The sequence below is a fragment of the Lissotriton helveticus genome, chromosome 7 (assembly GCF_964261635.1).
Source record: "Lissotriton helveticus chromosome 7, aLisHel1.1, whole genome shotgun sequence".
NCBI lineage: Eukaryota > Metazoa > Chordata > Amphibia > Caudata > Salamandridae > Lissotriton > Lissotriton helveticus.
In genome coordinates this window covers 138,983,517-139,002,170 of record NC_136068.1, presented here as the reverse complement: position 1 = coordinate 139,002,170, position 18,654 = coordinate 138,983,517, and the positions used below count along the sequence as shown (strand labels likewise).

The 18,654-nt window shown below is 42.7% G+C and overlaps 1 protein-coding gene across 1 annotated transcript in view; it reads left to right on the top strand.

Moving 5' to 3' along the window:
• The window catches only part of LOC144768247 (targeting protein for Xklp2-A-like), a 124,370-nt gene extending 106,139 nt beyond the window's left edge, over nt 1-18,231 (top strand). The window contains exon 13 of the mRNA XM_078651768.1: nt 18,089-18,231. The gene's annotated coding sequence lies outside the window, so the exon portion shown is untranslated. The remainder of the gene's footprint in view (nt 1-18,088) is intronic.
• Nucleotides 18,232-18,654: the final 423 nt, after the last annotated feature.

Sequence of the window (18,654 nt, the reverse complement as noted above, 5' to 3'; positions counted from 1 at the left end):
CATTCAAACCATTACTTAAGTTGTAGTGATTAGTACACAAAACAGTATATGGTGTAGCAATTGTCGACGGCGTTTCGATCCCACTACACAGTTAAAGGGATCATCATCAGGACTGTATAAAGCCTAAAATAATTCTAGCCATGATAGCCTAAAGGAAATATGGAGAAAAAAAGGGAAAATTGTCCAAGGGGGGACACATTTTAGTAAACATTACTGGTTTCCATTTGTCAATGATCATAATATACAACATGTGTGACATCCAATGTTGCCATAAGGGCCTATATCCTGGGTGTGCAAGTGAGGTTAAGTAAAAATTAAAAACAGGTAGTCTATGGAGATTGCAGGTTTAACAAAACCATTTGTTTCAGACAGCAACCTTCATGCAAGAGTTGTTTCCAAGCCGTTATCATTGTACCAGGTGGTTGTGTGAACAGAGTATTCCGACGAGTGTAAACAACTCCTTGGGAGGTGCTACGATCGTGGTGACAGGCTTGTGTCAAGAGGAGGGTGGTCGTGGTAATCGTGGCGCAGTGATTAGTGAAGAAGGATAAAAACGGCGTGTTGTGGGATAAAAAGTGCCTAAAGAACCTGCCACGCAAGTTCCAACATGCCGCGGTGGGCGAGAGGCAAGCAATGATCATGGGGAATTAACAGGGAGTAAGTGACGAATGCCTAAGGAGCATGCCGCACGAGTTAAACATACCGCGGTAGGCTCGCAGTGGGTACCGGCCGGTACACGTTGAGGGCTGCAGTGGTGATCTGTAAGAGATCAGGCGTTCTATGAGCAATTAGAACACAACGGGGCGTGGGTGCATGAACCGCGTTGTAGGGCGGTTACTTACCCGGGGAACAACAGTAGGTTCTCGAACACTTGGGCAGTTCTAATTAGAGTTACAATACGTCTGGATTAACCGGCGGGGAACAATGTCCTGAGGGGAGAAACAACTGATAAGTACCGCGAATGCTCGGCAAGGCATGCAATACGAGTCTTGTGGACAAGGAGCTTACCCCGTAAGAGTAGCACCGCGCCAACAATGGGCGAGGTCGTCAGAGGGAGCCTAGGGGAAAGAGAGGGTTGAGGCGTATTAGTGGGAGCAGGGTAATCCCCGCATAATAGAGCCAGGGAACAGCCCTTGGCTTACCTTCACGGCAAAATGCAATCACTTCCCGGGCCGGTGCAGGGGCAAGCCGGTCAGCAAGTGGGTTATAACTCCGTGATTGGAGGGGGCGGTCACATGTTGGGATAGACACAAAGGAGAGACTCGTATTTCGAGCCGGGCAACCAGCAAGTGAGTTGAACCTCAGTGGTTGGACGAGGCAGTCACATGGCTGGGTGACTAAAATAAAGGAAGGACATTGGTGGCAGCCATGTTACATGAGGGGGAGTCCCAGGGAAGGATTGTGGTGTGATCCAAGTGAGCAAGTGACAGTGAGAACAACACTGCGTGGTGGAAGACATAACAGATAATTAAAGCATGCATATCTTAATGTTTTACACACTCCACTTCGAAATTAACTGTAAAGGACCCAAATCACAGCAATCTATGTTAAATTGGTCCAGTCCTCTTGCTGGTTAAGTCCAGAGTTTAAGCTATCAGTGCGTAGTATCCATTTCAATTCCTCCTTATTCAGAAGTTTGGACAAGTCTCCACCCCTTGGCGGTAGAGTAATTTGGCTGATCACAGTCCATCTCAGATCATTCTCGGTGTGCCCTTTGTCGATAAAGTGTTCAACGAGGGGGGCTTTCTCAGTTTTGCATCTGATCCTACTGCGGTGTTGTGAGATTCTTAGTTTGATCTTCTGCTTGGTTTGTCCCACGTAGATCAGGTTGCATGGGCACAAGATAGCGTATACCAAGTTACAGCTGTTACAATTGGTGAAAGTACGCAAAACATTTTTCACTTCACCAAAGACAAATTCTTTTGACTCAATACAAAAATCACACACCACACAAGTACCACATTTAGAGTGTCCCTTCAGTGGGGGAAGTGCCCATAGATCAATGAGTGTGTGTGCCGGTTTAGGCAAGGGAAGAGCCGCCCTTACCAAGAGGTCCTTGAGATTTTTGCTTCTCTTAAAAGCAAACATGGGGGGTTCAAGATTTAAATCACCAGAGTTGAGGATATGCCAATTTGTCTTAATACTTTTGCGGATCTTGTTGGACACTACAGAAAAAGTCGTGACGCATAGTAGTTGGTCAGATTGCTTTTTTTCTTTAGGTTCCAAAAGGGATTCACGCGGGCAGTACCAAGCCCTCTTCATGGCATTTTTCACTAAGTGGCGTGGATAGCCTCTGAATCTTAGTTTGTCTGCCAGTATGTTTGCTTCCCTAGAGGAATAGGAGAGGAATACTCTGCTGAGCTACACTAGCTGCCACCCATGAGCCCTGAGAGATAGCTTGTCCTATTCCCAATTCTTACGTCTGAGACGTAATTCCTTTCTCAAGACGGATTATTTTAGGGAAGCAAACCTACTGGCAGACAAACTAAGATTCAGAGGCTATCCACGCCGCTTAGTGAAAAATGCCATGAAGAGGGCTTGGTACTGCCCGCGTGAATCCCTTTTTGTAGCAGGAAATGTTTCTCTGCGCCATCACCTCTCGCCTGCCGCTGGCTGTTAAAATAAATGAAATATATCAGCAGGTGTCAGGCAAATTACAGAACGTCATTACATTTTAATAATTTACAACCCATGATTGGCTGAATAATCCAACAGCAGAGGTTTCAGGCAATATGACAAATTACAAACATGCTCCAGTCCCACCAACTTGCCTGCCGAACTCACGACGGGTGCCTGTACGTTGCGTGAAGGTGGATTTCACGTTTAAACATCAGGTTCCAAGAAATACCTCAATAAATTAAGGCGAAACTTGCAAGTTCTCCTGAAATATTAATTCGGATGATTTACCTGCAGTAGAGTGGCGTCTTCGTGCACAGGACACCTTTTTGGATATTTAACAGCACGGCGGAGTAATTAAATGACTTTAACTTCGCAGTTACCCACTGAAGGGTTTGATTATTCCAATGTAACACTACGGACAAGAGAATCCTTTGAAGTGAAATGCACCAACCCACCAGAGTGTGTGACCTTTAAATTAAAAGTGTTCTTATGAAGTGAACTGTGTCTGTTATCACCAGCCTATGATTAAGGGGCCAGAGGGCCCCAAAACGCGTCCGCTCAATAAATCAAGATGAAACTTGCAAGTCACCCTGAAATATTAATTCGGATGAATTACCTGCAGTAGAGTGGCGTCTTCGTGCACAGGGCACCTTTTTGTGTGTGTGTATATATATCTATCTATATAAATAAAAATGTAAATGTTTGTTTGTTCAAAATCGTAAATCTCCGAAAGGCCTTCACCGATTGCTTTGAAATTTTGACACAACGTTGGATTCGAATTCGCACGTGTTTTTATAAACACAACATTGGATTCGAATACGCGCGTGTTGTAAATCGCAAGCCCGAACAGACACATAAATATGTCAATGTTCGTTTGTTCAAAATCTTAAATCTGTGAAAGTTCTTCACCGATTGCTTTGAAATTTTGACACAATGTTGGATTCAATTAAGTTTGTGTTTATATATACACAACGTTGGATTCGAATACACGCGTGTTTTTAATCGAAAGGCTGAACAGACCCTATTGATTTGGTTGCTGCGCAACGACTACAAGGGACGCATAGAGACAATAGTCTCCATATATTAGTATGGACAGTTGATGTCCGGATGGCAGACCAGGAAGTCGGTGGAGGGAGGGGGGGGGGAGTTGGTTCACTTTGCAACATTAGCACGTGTTTATTGATACACAACGTTGGATTCGAATACGTGCGTGTTTCTCATTGAAAGGCCGAACAGACCCTATCGATTTGCTTGCTGCGCAACAAATACAAGGGATGCATAGAGACAATAGTCTACATATATTAGGAAGGACAGTTGGTGTCATGATAGCAGACCGGGAAGTGGGTGGAGGGAGGGGGGGGGGGGAGGAGTTGGTTCACTTTGCAACATTAAGAAGGGACGCATAGAGACAATAGTCACAAACATATTGTATACCCACAAGCATTGTGAAATTAAACACATTTGAAACGTGCGCTTACTCTTTTCTTTCTCTTCTATTTAACCAGACTGAGCCACAGCAATGCGTGGCAGGGTACAGCTAGTGTATGTGTGTGTATATATATATATATATATATAGATATATATAGATATATATAGTCGCACAATCCACCAGTTTTCGGTCGATTAACGGCAAGCACACGGATATCCGATTACAAAAGTGTTTATTTCCAAACCCCCTTCACAAAAAAAATATATATATGACAAAACCTCAGAACCTGGTTTGGCAGTCACACCAAAACAACTTAGGCACATACCTCAGCGCACTCAGTTCAATTCAGCAGATGATCAGGACCAAATATACTGGTGAAGCAGTGAAGATTTATTTAATAGAAAATTTCCACCAAATAGTCCGGGTTAGTGTCCTACATTTTTTTTATAAATATATTTGTATACTCACTCACACTGCAAAGGTTAAAGTAACTTTACAGGTAGGTGAGAATTTGAGTGCCAACGTACTGTTAGAAACATACAAATCCACAGAAATCAACCAGCGATAGTTATCTCTGATAACCAACTCATGCCCTTTCCTTTCACAGTTTTCTTATCAATAATTTAATCATAAATGTTGCAGTGTATCAATGATTTAATAGAATATGTCATGAGTGATGTAATATATGAGATAATTAGCAGTGCATGGCGAGGGCACAACTTATAGTTAGCTTATGGTACAAGTTATAGTTACCAGAAATAACTCGAACTAGAGACTTTCAATGGTTTTGTACGTTTGAAATGTTACATTGGCACTGAAATTCTCCCCTAACTATAACGTTACTTTAGCTGTTTTTTTCTGTGAATAACTAGGGCTTTTTAACGTAAATTAATATTTTGTTTCCACATGCAAAGCCAACCCCCAAGCAGACAGCCAAAACCACACTGCGCGTGGACTTCAGTCTGGCACGGCGTGCAGTTTTCCAACCCTGATTCCCCCACAGGCGGCGAACCCCAAGCCACACCTAGCGTGGGGTTGGCTGCAGCACCAACATTAAATTCATTTGCACAGGCCCCTCTTCAAGCCACTTTGGGCCCTGGGGTCAAAACATATTTGTAAAGAAGGGTGGGGGGGGCTGTGTTCCTCCCCTCCCCACAAAGGCCCCTGGAAATCCCAACCCCCAAGTCCTTTAGGCCTCAAGGACCCCATCCCCAAATGCCATATTAAAGCGGGGGTGCTCATCCTAAGCCTTACTTGGCCCCGGGGGGACCCATTCCCCAGGGCCCTTTGCCATAAGAAGGGTGTGGAGGGCCCACAAGGCCCCCTCATCAAGCCTATTGTGCTCCGAGGACACCATCCCCTAGGACCCATCTTAATTATAGCAGCAAGCTGGATACCACAAAGCAGGGGAGCACCAGGGCCCCCTCAGCCGGTTTCCCGCACAGTGCATGAGCAACTATTTCTGCATGCTCTTGCCAGGCGGGAGCAATCTATTTTCTTGCCCGTACAAACGTCTGCTCCCACCTTGTTGGATTCTTTTTAAAGCTCCCGCTGGGTGGGAGCAGACATGCCTTCCCTGACCGCAGTATAGTCACGTTTGCTCCTCCCACCCAACGGGAAATTTAAAAATTCTCCCACCAGGCCAGAGCAATCATATGTTTCCCTTCCCTGTGCTTTGTAAGGCTTGGGGAGGTGGGCAGTGTTGCCCTCATCCCCTTATTATTAGATAGAGACCGGGGCGGCCCCTGGGACCTTTTCAGGGTCAGGGAGGAAGAGCCCCTCTCCCCTTCATTTAAATATCTGCCCTGGTCTCTTAGAGCCTTGAGAAGGGGGTGGCCAAGCGCTGCCCCTAAATGATATATCTGCTGCTCCCCCGGGCTCTGGCCCGCCCAGTGGGAATTTTATATATCTGGCGGGACCACTGGCTGTTTCAAATTTTATTTTACAGTTGCTTTGCAGATCCTCTGCAAATTTGTGGCAAAATACTCTACTCTACCCCCTTATGTCTTATTTAACTTTTTTTGAGGACTCGGGATTGAGTACTGAGTCTTAAGATGGTTGCTGTCATATCGTTGTTGATGTGGTGGCAGCCAATCTGATCTCTCTATGTGATCTGCGTTGTGATGTATATAAAGTGTTGGAGCATTCATTTCTCAAAGTACTGAATGGATTTAGACCAAATCACAAAATAACTCTTCCTAACTAAGAACTAGCTTTCTACCAAATTTGGTATAAGTCCATTCAGCAGTTTGGGCTGTAGCTAAATTTTGGAAATCTGAATGGGGGGAAAAAGGTTTTGGAACCCCCCTTTTCCCGGCCAATGGGATATATATATGTGTGTGTGTATATATGTATATATATGTATATATATATATATATATATCTATATCCAAGCAATTCCTCAAACCTCCACCACACACCGTGGCGAAAGAAGGAGACGGACCCCACGGCTTCAGGCAAGATGTTTTTTTATTTGAAACCTTTCAAGCGACGCGTTTCGAGTAGCAAGTACTCTTGATCACACACCTGATTAGCGGTCAGCTTGCTTTTTTAATGCTGTGTTTCCCTAACCCCTCCTATGGGCCACACCTCCTAAAGTGCATCACATGACCTGATTCATGAAAATAGAGAGAGTGCACATTGCAGTTTGGGCTGTAGCTAAATTTTGGAAAAACGAATGGGGAAAAAAGGTTTTGGAACCCCCCTTTCCCCGGCCAATGGGATATATGTGTGTGTGTGTGTATATATATATCTATCTATATATATCCTTTCGTGTTCGGCCCACGTTCTGACATTTTGGGCGCTCTATGGCGGTGCGTTCCCGGTACGGCAGGACCAAGCCGTTGACAAATCAATCCAGTATCTCCCAAGAGAGATAATTCCGTGTGCACTCAAAATTACCGAGTCAGATCAGACTTGATGATTTTAAAGATTTCTTCGTATTCTTCAGCATACCAGTAACCCTCTACGCGTTTCAATCTTTACAAAGATCTTGTTCACAAGGCTAGTAGTTACACACGAATAACATTCAACCGTTTTTTAAAAGGAAAACACATTGGTCGCATTAATTTGCATCATTTCCTGTTTCCTACATACGGGCATTGTGGTTACTGTAGTCCCTTTAGATGTTATAGTCTTTTGAGCTGAAGATAAATATCACCCAGTGTAAAATTAAATTAAGTATAAACCGGTTATTTACATCAACTCTTTCTCATCATGTTATCTTTATATATTTAAATTTTCTCCATTTTAAGTACTCTGCTGTTTTGTTTTCAATTAATTCAAAGGAAACTTTTTTTTCTCTTCAAAAAAACTTTATCTACACTTTTTTATGTTCATCTTTTTAATACCATTGGTGTCTCAGTATATTGTTGTGACCTGAGGCTAATACATTTAAGCTATTATATCTAATGTTACCTAACGATTTTATTTAGATTTAACACTTTTTTTTACCCTCCAGTTGGTATTTAGCCTACATCTTTATGTTACGCACGCTATTTTCACTTATTAAATATAGTATAAAGCAACATTCCACGTTGTTCTAAATTTCTCTCTTCCTTATTTCTAACCCTCCAGTGGGTTGGTCTATTTCCTAATTATTGTTTCTTGTTCATTTAACAACATAGTATTATTTAATTATCACTCACCTCATGTTTAAATCCATATGATGCAGGTTGATATTTCAATTATAAATCTTAATTCTTACGTGAAATTAATTAATTTCGTGCACAGCTCTTTAACCCAATATCTAATTTTATCCCACAAAAATGAAATCTCAATTGAAACCTAAGGATATTTTTTGAGAGGAGCAAACATCATATCCAGAATATACATGATATATAGTCCATATTTACAGGTGCGAGTACAGTTCTTCCTCCTGATTAAGGCTTGTCGGCGTTAGAGAGCGAAATTTCAAAATATGTCTTGATTCTTTTTGCCTTAAACCTTTTTCTCGATCTCCACCCCTCGGGTGTTTTGCCACTGCTTCCACTGCATAAAAGGTTAGATCTTTCCAATTGCCTCCATGTTCCTTTTCCATGTGTTTTGCCACTGCGTTTCCTCTGTCGTTGTTGACTGTGACTCGTACATGTTCAAGGATTCGTTTTTTAAGTTCGCATTTGGTACTCCCTACGTATTTTAATGCGCAGGGACATTCTATAATGTAAATTACATATTGACTTTTACAGTTTATTAATTGCTGTATTTTCCACGTTCGCTTAGTGACCATTTGAATCTCCTTAGTTTTTTTTGCAATTGCACATACTTTACAATTTGTACATTTGTAAAAGCCTTGAGGTTTTATCCACGTCTCCTGCTTTTTTTTTTAGGGATAAAATGGCTGTGGGTCAGTTGGACTTTTAAATTTACAGTTCTTCGATATGTAATTCCTGGATGATCTCTTATTAGCCCTGCCCCTGTTGGGTCTAAATGCAAAATGTGCAAATTTTTTCGAATGATTTTTTTAATTTGCTTATTCTCCGTGGAATGAGTGGTTATTAATCGTATTTTTTGATCTTTTACATTTGAAGGCATTTTTTTCTTTCAATACTTCTTCTCTGGGGATTTTTTCAGTTCTTTCGATTGAGGCCTCAACGATTCTTGAGTTGTACTTTCCTTTTTTTTTAATCTCTCCGTTTCTAGTTGGCAATTTCTTTTCCAATCTTCCTCTTGTGAACAGATTCTTTTGATCCTGAGAAATTCCCCATATGGGATGTTCCGAAATAAACTTGTTTGGTGGAAACTCTCTGCATATAATACAGCATTTGTTGCTGTGCTTTTTCGATGTAAGGTGGTCTGAACTTTGTTTTCTTGAATGTAGATTTCGGTATCCAGAAATATTACACGTTGTTGACTAATGTTGTAAGTACATTTCAATCCTGACTCAGTATTGTTCAAAATTTCAAATTATTCCTGGAATTCTTCATTAGTGCCATCCCAAATTAACAGCAAATCATCTATATACTGCAGCCATAATACGGTTTTGTTTACATGATGTTAATTTTCCAGGCTTCAGTATTTTCCTAGTGGCCCATGGTAAGACAGGCGTAGAAGGACTAAATGCAAAGCCCATCGCTGTTCCTTTCACTTGGCGGAACATGTCTTCCCCAAATAAAAAGACATTTTGTTCTAGACAGATAGTAATCATTCCTATGAGCATTTTATTATGATCTACAAGTTGAATATTTCTGTCTTCTAGAAAATATTTGCATGCTTGCAGCCCAAAGGTATTTTTAATGTTTGTGTATAACAATGCCACATCCATGGTTATCAGTTTGTATGTCTCTACCCATGGTATTTCTAGGATGTGTCTCAATAGGTCTCCGGTATCTTGTAAATAAGATGTCAATTTTTTTACATACGGTAGTAAGTATACATCCAGATAGTTGGCCATATTTTCTAATAATGCTCCTTTTGCTGATATGATTGGTCTGCCTGGTGGTCTAGTGGGATGTCTATGAATGTTTGGGAGAAAATAAATCGTTGCCGTTCTTTGGTGATCTATTGTCAGATATTTAACCTTATCTGCATCCAGGAGATTATTTTGCATCCACTTTGCTAATTTTACATCAAGTTCCTGTTTCCACTTCATTGTAGGATTTTCCTTCATTTTTTCGTAGTATTATTTATTTCTGAGTTGGTAGTAGGCTTCTCGCATATATGCTTCTTTATCCATTACAATGATATTGCCTCCTTTGTCTGCTCTTTTAATTTCTATGGTGTCATCCTTTTTTAGAATTTGTAATGCCTCGCTTTCTTTCACTGTTAAGTTGTCTTTTGGGGACTCATAATTCAAAATATATAAATCTTTTATCACAGACTTGTGAAATAAATCAATTTTGTTGCCTTGTGGTAGTTGAGGATAACATTTTGAACGATTCTTTTTTCCACTTGAACCTGCACCTAACTGGAGACCGTATACGTTTACATCCTGTGTCTCAAAGTTTGGGCCTTTGTCTAGTTCCATCAATGTCACAAAACTGCTTGCTTCTTTGGTACTGAGTTACATCGTGGGTTTGGGAGTATTTTTATTGTATTTTGACATCTTTGTATTTTCTGTGAATACTTTGGCCAATTTGATCTTACGTACATATTTGTATAAGTCTATTCGTATCTGTGCTAGATCCGCATTTTTTGTTGGGCAGAAATTTAGGCCTCGTTTTAAAACACTGCCTTCCTGATTAGTCAGTATTTTTTCGACAGATTGATCACTTCTAATTCGTCTTCAGCTTTCTCCATTTTTTACCCTAATTCCATTTTTGCCTCATGCTCCGTGTCATGGTTCCCACTCTTTTTGATATGTCACTTCCCTCTTCTCGTGGTTTTGATCTTGTAAATCCTCTCCCTTTGCATTTTCCGCGATTGACACTTTGTGGAGTTCCCACATTTTTCTCCCAATTCTTTTGTTGTACGGCCAATCGCATTTCCCCTAAAAAAGAGCATTTTGGCCGTGTGTCACTTGTTTCTGCTTCTCCTTCACTTAAATCTGTTGAGGTTACTGATGATAAACTGCCTATTGCCCCAGTTGTAAGATCCAGTTTAGGATGGGCTCAACCTCAACTGAAAGGACCACTTTTTATCTTTCCAAATGCGCTGAAAAGAAATATCAAATACCTAAAGGTTACCCCAGCATCCCTTTATAATTGGAGCACCTGGTAAAGCTAAAGGGGAATTATCTAAATGCTCAGGACTACAATTCTTCTGGCATCCTGTCAGCAGGAATCAGGCATACAACCAAGGCCTCTGTTGGTACATGCCTTTCTCCAGGAGTTATAACCAGGTCTACTGGAGTTATGCAATTGTGCGTCCACTGCGATTTTCACATAATTGTATATGTAGCGCATTTGCCACATGCTCATTCACCTTGCTGCACATTCTGCAGGGTTTAACAAAAATAAAATTCGTTTCTAGCCCAAGCGTTACTAATAAATGCAGTGACACGTGTTCACTGAAAGCCCCTTTGCAAAGCTGGACTGGTGAACTATTTGTTGCTTATTGCTATATTTGGGTATTAAAATTGTACATATGAGGTGCAACCAATGCCCAAACAGTGTTACCAGGTTTAAAAATGAAAAATGAATGAAGGAATACTACAAAAAATGTGCCACATTGGCATAATTTGCCTTTTCTTGACACAATTTACTCAACCCTGCCGTTTTCTTTCACCCTTTCCTGCCTCATAATTCCAGTGGCCCTGCGTATAAATAAACACCTAGCACTGTTATTGCTGTCTCCCCCCCTTCCCGGTCCGGTGTATGTGTAGGTTGTGGGAAATATAAAAACTCGCAGACTCCGCACCGACTGGAGCCCTACGCCTATGTCTCATAGGTATCTTCGTAGCAGGCTGCTGAAATGCCCCTGCAGTCAAGCTTTCTTTTTTTTTTTTGTCCTCATCTCACCATTCAGCGTCTGCAATTCTAAAAAGTAGCCGTCCTTCCGAACTTTGCACCCCACGGCTACTAATTCAAACTTTAGTCAAGGGTGCAATGTCACTTGAGCCCTACAAATCCCCCTCCCCCTCCAGCTTCTTTCTGAAAGACAACCATGCTTGTACAGCCAGATGGATGCGCGCAATCAAGGGGCTTGGGTGGCGTCCTGATCACTGACCCTCAGGCCATTGCAGAGATGTTTGCCAACTATTATGAACAAACTTACAAATGCCACAGGACTCACAAACACCATGGGCGGCAGAGCTCCTCGCCACTATCGATGTAGCAACAGTCTCCCAACAGGATAGGGAGGCCTTAGAGGTCGATATTTCCGTTGAGGAGGTTCGGAAGGTGATTCAAGATATCCGAGCCGGTAAGGCGCGATGGGCCCCAACGGGCCTCATATCGAACTCATAAAATCCATGGCGACGAAGCTCGCTCGTCACTTACTGAATATGTAAAATGAATGCTATGAGACTGGTCTCCTCCCAGCCGACATCCGCGAGGCCACCATTGTGGTTATCCGCAAACCAGAGTACGAGTGCACATCCTACCGGCCTATCTTACTGATAACGGTGGAGGCCAAAATCTTGGCCAAACTGTTGGCTAACCGACTGCTCCCGTATCTCACAGGCTCGATTCACCCGGACCAGTCGGGGTTTATTCCAGGTCGCAACATGGCGCGTAACTTACGGCGCGTCCATGGCGCACTGGGTCGTGTGGCAACTATAGAGGAGGAAGCGAACGTACTCGCGCTTGACGCAAGAATGGCATTTGACACTGTGGCATGGGACCATCTATTCGCTGTTCTGGCTCGCATTGGCCTCGGGCCCACGTTGTTTGGGTAGATTAAATTATTATTCAACCTTCCCATCGTCCACGTCTCAGTGAACAACCCTCATTCGAGCTCCTTCCCCCTATGTTGGGGCACAGGACAGGGCTGCCCACTGTCACCGCTCCTCTTTGCTCTGACACGAAGACCGCATATCGCTATATGCGGATGACATTTTACTTTCTCACTTCGCCAGCGCGCTCCCTTTGCCGAGTTCTCCACATTTTCCATATTTTTGGGGCTCACTCCAAGTACCAGATAAACTGGTCCAAATCCCAGATGTATTCCCTATGGGGTAATCCTCCGCAGAGCCCTCAAGGTTATACCATCCCTGTGGCGATCCAGGGTTTTCAATACCTCGGCATCTTTAGAACGACTGTTGAGGCAACGTTCTATGAACGGAAACTGTTGGGTCCATTGCAGAGATTTAAATCTGATGTCACCCACTGGAAGACGCTGCCCCTCACCCTTCTGCCACGCTTTCTTTATGCCCTGCAAAACACTCCTTTCCCGATCCCTGATTCCTACTTTACGCAGATCGACTCGGCAGTTCGAAACGAATTATGGGACAATGGGCCACCTCGGATCGCCATAAATAAGCTTAATATGGGATGGTTCGATGAAGGCATCGAGTTGCCGAACATACGCCTGTACTACCAGGCGTCTCAGTTAATTGCCATTAACAAATGGGCGTTTGGATCCCATTCCGACCCCAACTTTCGAACTGATCTGTGGCTAATGGGGAAGGGCGGTTATAATAGAGCGCTATATTCAAACCCCAAGAAACTAGGTTTGACCAGCCCTACGCCCCGTACAGTAGAAGTCTTGCATGGAGTCTAGAGGTGGATGGGATGGCGCGGGTGCCTGACAAAGGCTACCTCCCTGGGGAAACCCGATATCCTGGGACGCCTCAGTGCCTGTGCAGGATTCGATAAGTGGGACACAATCGGTATTTCCACGGTGGGGGACATGTGGGTTAAGGGCAAGAAGGCCTCCTTCGTAGAACTTCAGCTCAAATATCAGCTTGCGCCATCAGAGTACTTCCGGTATCTTCAGATCAGTCATGCCATAGACTCCGTCCTTCCTACTGACACCTCCCTCCCAGAATCTTCTCCTTTGGAAGACAGGTTGTTGCTGGACCCAATGGACAGCAAGGCTGTCTCTTTAGCGTATAAGAAGCTTATCAACAACCAGCCCGATCCAATGCTGAAACTGCGTGCTAATTGGGAGGCAGACATGGGATGCTATCACTGACGAGGACTGGATCGAGGCGCTAGCTTCCCCCTGCGAGGTCGCCATCCCGATGCGACTCTGTCTGGTCCAACTAAAGATTCTACAGCGTGTCTATTTTGACGCTAAATTGCTATTTAAATTGGGTAGGAGACCAGACACAAATTGTCTTCGACATTGCAACCAATTAGGCACATTCATACATATTCTACAGCGATACAGCGATACTGGGAAGACGTGACCCATCAAATGACTAGGTCTTGTGATAAACCCATACATCTATTTCCCCGATTATGCCTCCTCAATATCTGGGAGGCAACAGATCTCACCCAAACCGAACAATCATGGGCCACCATGGGTTGGAGTATTGTGAAGAGAAATATCGCCCAGTAGTGGGGGGTGGGTACTTTACCAAGCTTGCGGTATTGGGCTAACGACATGGACCATGCTATGGTAGCGGAGAAAACTGTATATAAAGATAGAGGCTGACCTCGAAAATGGGATGAAAAGTGGGGGCGTTGGAATAAATATAGGGGGGATATCTGTATCTCTCCCACTGTGGAACTTAGATGGGAGAGAAACGTAATACTGTAGGGGGCGGACAAGGATGTTACGACCTAATTCCCCATGCCGACAAAAATGTGTAGAAGTGGTGACTCCCAGACCTGTAGACATAAGTGTACCCTCTATACTGACCATTATAATGTTTGAGGCTACTGTGGATGCTCCAGTACGATACTGCACATTCTACTTATACTCGAATGTATGTATATACAACTAAACTGCCTATGTCCTGTCTTTGCTGCTGCTATTTAGTTCTCTAATAAAAATTGTTGAAAAAAAAAAAGCCTAATCTGGACTCTGCATGCCGGGGAATTTTCCTCTAATTTCCCTGCTTCCAGGCATTAGTAAAGTAGCAGAAAAATATGTTAATTGGCATCTGTCCGATTTTATCGAGGGCAACTCCCCCCTGGGCTATCTTGATTAGAAAAAAATAATAAGCATTTGCAATGCAATAGGTCTCGCATTAGTGAATGTTGAGCTATTGGTGTTGCATTATTATTAGCAATGCCAATAGCTCAAACTTTAATAAAGCGAGATCTATTGCATTGCAAATGCTTGTTATATTATGAAAGGACCACAGGGTGATAGTTCCTGTATTTTAAATGGAACTTTCATGATTGAGACACAGAGAGTTATGGTTTAATATGTATTCATTTGAATAACCTACTTAGGAATCAAGTTGGTTAGTCATGTTCACCTTGTCCCTTTTTGAAAAAAGCAAATAATATTTCAAGAAAGCATGCTGCACCTTGCATTCGCGGATGAAGATGTCGCCTTCAAAGGGTCAGTGTGGGTGACTCTTGAAGCGATGTATACAGATGCCATTGAAATGCGGCATACTTTACTATAATTCATCTCGCCTGCCAGTTGACACTGCTTAACGACATCCTTAATCAATAGAATTAAAAAGTTATTACTTCCATTTTGAACAAGACTGCTACATGTTATAATTTTAATCTGATCTACTTACACTGCTCTTTGGTCTGCTTGCTGTATTTACTATGAGGACCTATTATTATTGCTTAGTTTATAAGGTCACAGTTAAATGGTTTTTTATATAATAGGGAGAGGGGGGAGTTTGGTGAGGAAGATTCACAAAAGGAGCATACAACACAGAGCGCAGGGGAGAAAATATTATATTTATATATAAATGGATATTTTATGCAGATTGTTCAGGGCCCAGGATTACCAGAGTGATTTACGTAGCTCAATATAGGGAGCGTTTTGCGTAAAATAGATGAGCAGCATTATTACAAAGTCAGAAAGATCGATCATAGTTTATAGATTAAATTTCTAAAACTTGGGTACCCACAGTTCCCCAGGGGCCAAAAAGTAAGGTCATTTGCTTGACCGAGGGCAACATTGATGCCAACAGGGTGAGGGTGGGCGGAAGTAAGCTGGAGATGGGGGAAGTGAAGCATGTACATGGAGTGGACAGGGGAGTCATACAATTATCTTGAAAGGTTTGTGCCATACAGCATTCGAATTTAAGCCACTAGTCTCTAGAAGAGTCATAGATTTGATAATACTGTTACATTGTAGCGGAGTCACTATCCCTCTATTGCGCCCTCAGGTAAGACTTCTCTGCTATCTATTGCTATCTTGGGCATGTCAAGTGTAGAAAGGAAGCAACTTGTTGAATTGAAATTAAATAGATTCATAGACCTCATAATCTGTTTATGCCTTTACTTAATCTGTAAACTTTAGGAGTTCATAGAAAGAGGCTCACAGGTAAGGTCCCGAATGCTGTAAGAAAATCCTTGACAAATACCCCTCCAACAAGGTGTGGAATTCACTGAGGTGGGCAGATGCACATCCTTAAACCTCCACCGATAGACAAGGGACAGTAGGAAAGTTTGAGCCATGATAGTAGGAGACTTGACATTCAATCCTTGTTTTAACACTTTGATAAAATATGCTGGTTGTGAACGCTGTTTAAAGTCTGAGGAGGTCCCCCAGCACAGATGGATTTCTTTTGGTGAGAGTAGTCCTCAAGTCTTACCATTAGAACTGTTTAAACCACATTTGTTGTTAAATGAGGAAAATGGAAACTATGGAGCCAGAAAACATGTTTTTTTTTAAAGCCGCCCATTATGAGAATTTGTGTGCTCCGGGGGTAATCATTTTCACAACCCATTTCTCTGCTCCTTTTTTAGTTTTTCAACAGAGATGGGAAAACCTTTAATCAAACCAAACACTGGTAGTAAGTATGTGAGAAGAAAACAGGATTGTAACCCAACAATGATTTGATTTTATCTAGAGGATCAAGAACACCCAGTTTCACTGTCCACTCTCTAAAATATGGTGGAGTGAGAACGTTATGAATCTTGGAACAAGGAGTCCATCACTGTTGTTTGATGATAGTCAGATCATATCCTGTCTTTCTCTTTGACCACTTCATAAACATTATGTGATAGAGGTGGGAGAGCCAAGTGCCTGGCTGAGCAGCATAATATTCTCTTGGACTCTCAAGCCTAAAACAAGCTGAGTTTTCATTTAGCTTCTGTCAACCACCCACAAGCTAACCCCATGCTTCAAAAATTAAAGACAAAGCATTAACTTGTGAAGTAAAACGAGAGCGGGAAAGGCATACCCATCTAATGGTTGAATTTCACAGTGTAAACCAGAAAACCTGGGATCAGTTCCAGCTTCTGCCCTTGACCAGATTGTATATTCCTAGACAGTTGTTTTATTTCACTTTGCATCTCTTTAATTAATTCTCACATATGCGAGCACCTTGATATACATGATTTCAGTATGTGCACTGTACAAAACCTTCTCTTGTGTTTAAAATAAACTACATTGTTGGCCACCCAGAGGGTCACATAGCAACTGACTTGCCTCTTGGTTCACCACTGGCATTGTTATTGGGTGGTGGGGTTGGGGAGGTGAAGGCTTGGCTGTTACTAAGTTCCTCTTTGAAAGCAATCACATTTATATGAAAAAATACTTCTCAGTCTACTGATAAATCTGACTGCTGAGTACACCTATAATCTGATGTACTAAGGTGAAATGCTTTCGCATGCATGTCAATGAAATACATGTCTTTGAATTTTGAAGAAACTCATTTTTACATGTTCGTTGCAAGATCTCTTTAAAAGTGAAGGAATTTCTAAAGTTAAGTGGTGCAGGACACTAGGTTTTGCTTCTTATCCTTTACTTCAGTTGGTGAGTAAATGCTCGGGTTTATTCAATATTTTTCAGAATGTTTGTTCTCAGTCAATTAAAGAGCAGGCCAGTGCTTCTGTTCACCAGGGGGGCGCATGTAACAGTCAAAAGGGCCACAAGCAGTCCACGGGCTGTATTTTGAGTATCACCGAACTAAAACCTATATAGATCATTTGAAAACATAGGGAGAAGCAGCAATGAGGATGTAAAATAACACAGGTTAGAAGCAAATAAGTACCTATCAAGATAAGCCACCGGGGCTAGCCGTTATCTGTATGACTTTTATTCCCATGAACCTGTACCGAGGAACAGACCTTGAGCTGGCTCATTCAGAAGATCTAATGATCCACTGATCATTATGGATTGTCAATCTCTGATATGATCATCTAAAATGTGTCCTTTGTATAGAAGGTTGGTCAAGGTGCATTTAAACCAGATGTTCCATCTCTAATTTGAAGAAGGGAGTGGGGCTGGTAAAAGGGGGATGTTGTTCCAAATTCTGAGCGGAAGCAAGCCTCAAGACTTCACAAAGTTGCTAACATTTTTGTTTAGATTTTTAAATCTTTTTTTCAATTGTCTATCAAATATTTTAGATAATGGTGCCACAGCCTGTACACATTCTTATTGCTGTTTCTAGTATGTGCTTGCCCTGTTACCTAGCTAAACATGTCCCGATTTTGGTCTTACCAAAAGGTCACATTTCAGGTTCTGGTTTTAGATTTTGATCAAAAGAGGATACTTTCCTGCTGTCACTGAGAACTTGATAATTATAATGCTGTTTGTGTAAACAACATATGGTCTATGTTGTTCTTCCTACAGGTGGAAGATAAGCAGGTGATGCTGTTTCCGGACTACTCCCAGGCAGTGCAGCGGCAAAGAGCTACATTTCAGGCTGTTAAACGGACCCTGCGCAACAGCATGTGCAGTATGCTCTTCTGTTCCCGGCCCGCCTCCGGGTCGTCCACGGCGGGAACACACATTTCTTCACAGACCCAAAAGAGGCGGACTCCTGGACAGAGCAAAACTTGCAGCACCGAGACAACGCCTCGTCCACACAACATAGCAGCACGGCGCGCAGAACCGCCCGACAGCCTCGGAAGATCACGCTCACACAACCGGAGACACGACCTGGCCCTTCCGGAATGGGCTCCCCAGATCTCACACAGATTATTGCTGAGCGCCAGAGGGCCCTTCACGCGGTGGCTGCCTTAGACTCCGAGAACAGAGGTCCCGACCAGGAGGAAGGTTCCCATCTATTCAGCTCAGAAGATGAAGGTAGCGACGTACCTGTGACCCGAGAGGGTTCGGTGACACCCCCTACGGTCACCCCCCAGACAGCTGACACTTTGATCTGACGACCTACTACACGCTTGAAACTTCTGAAG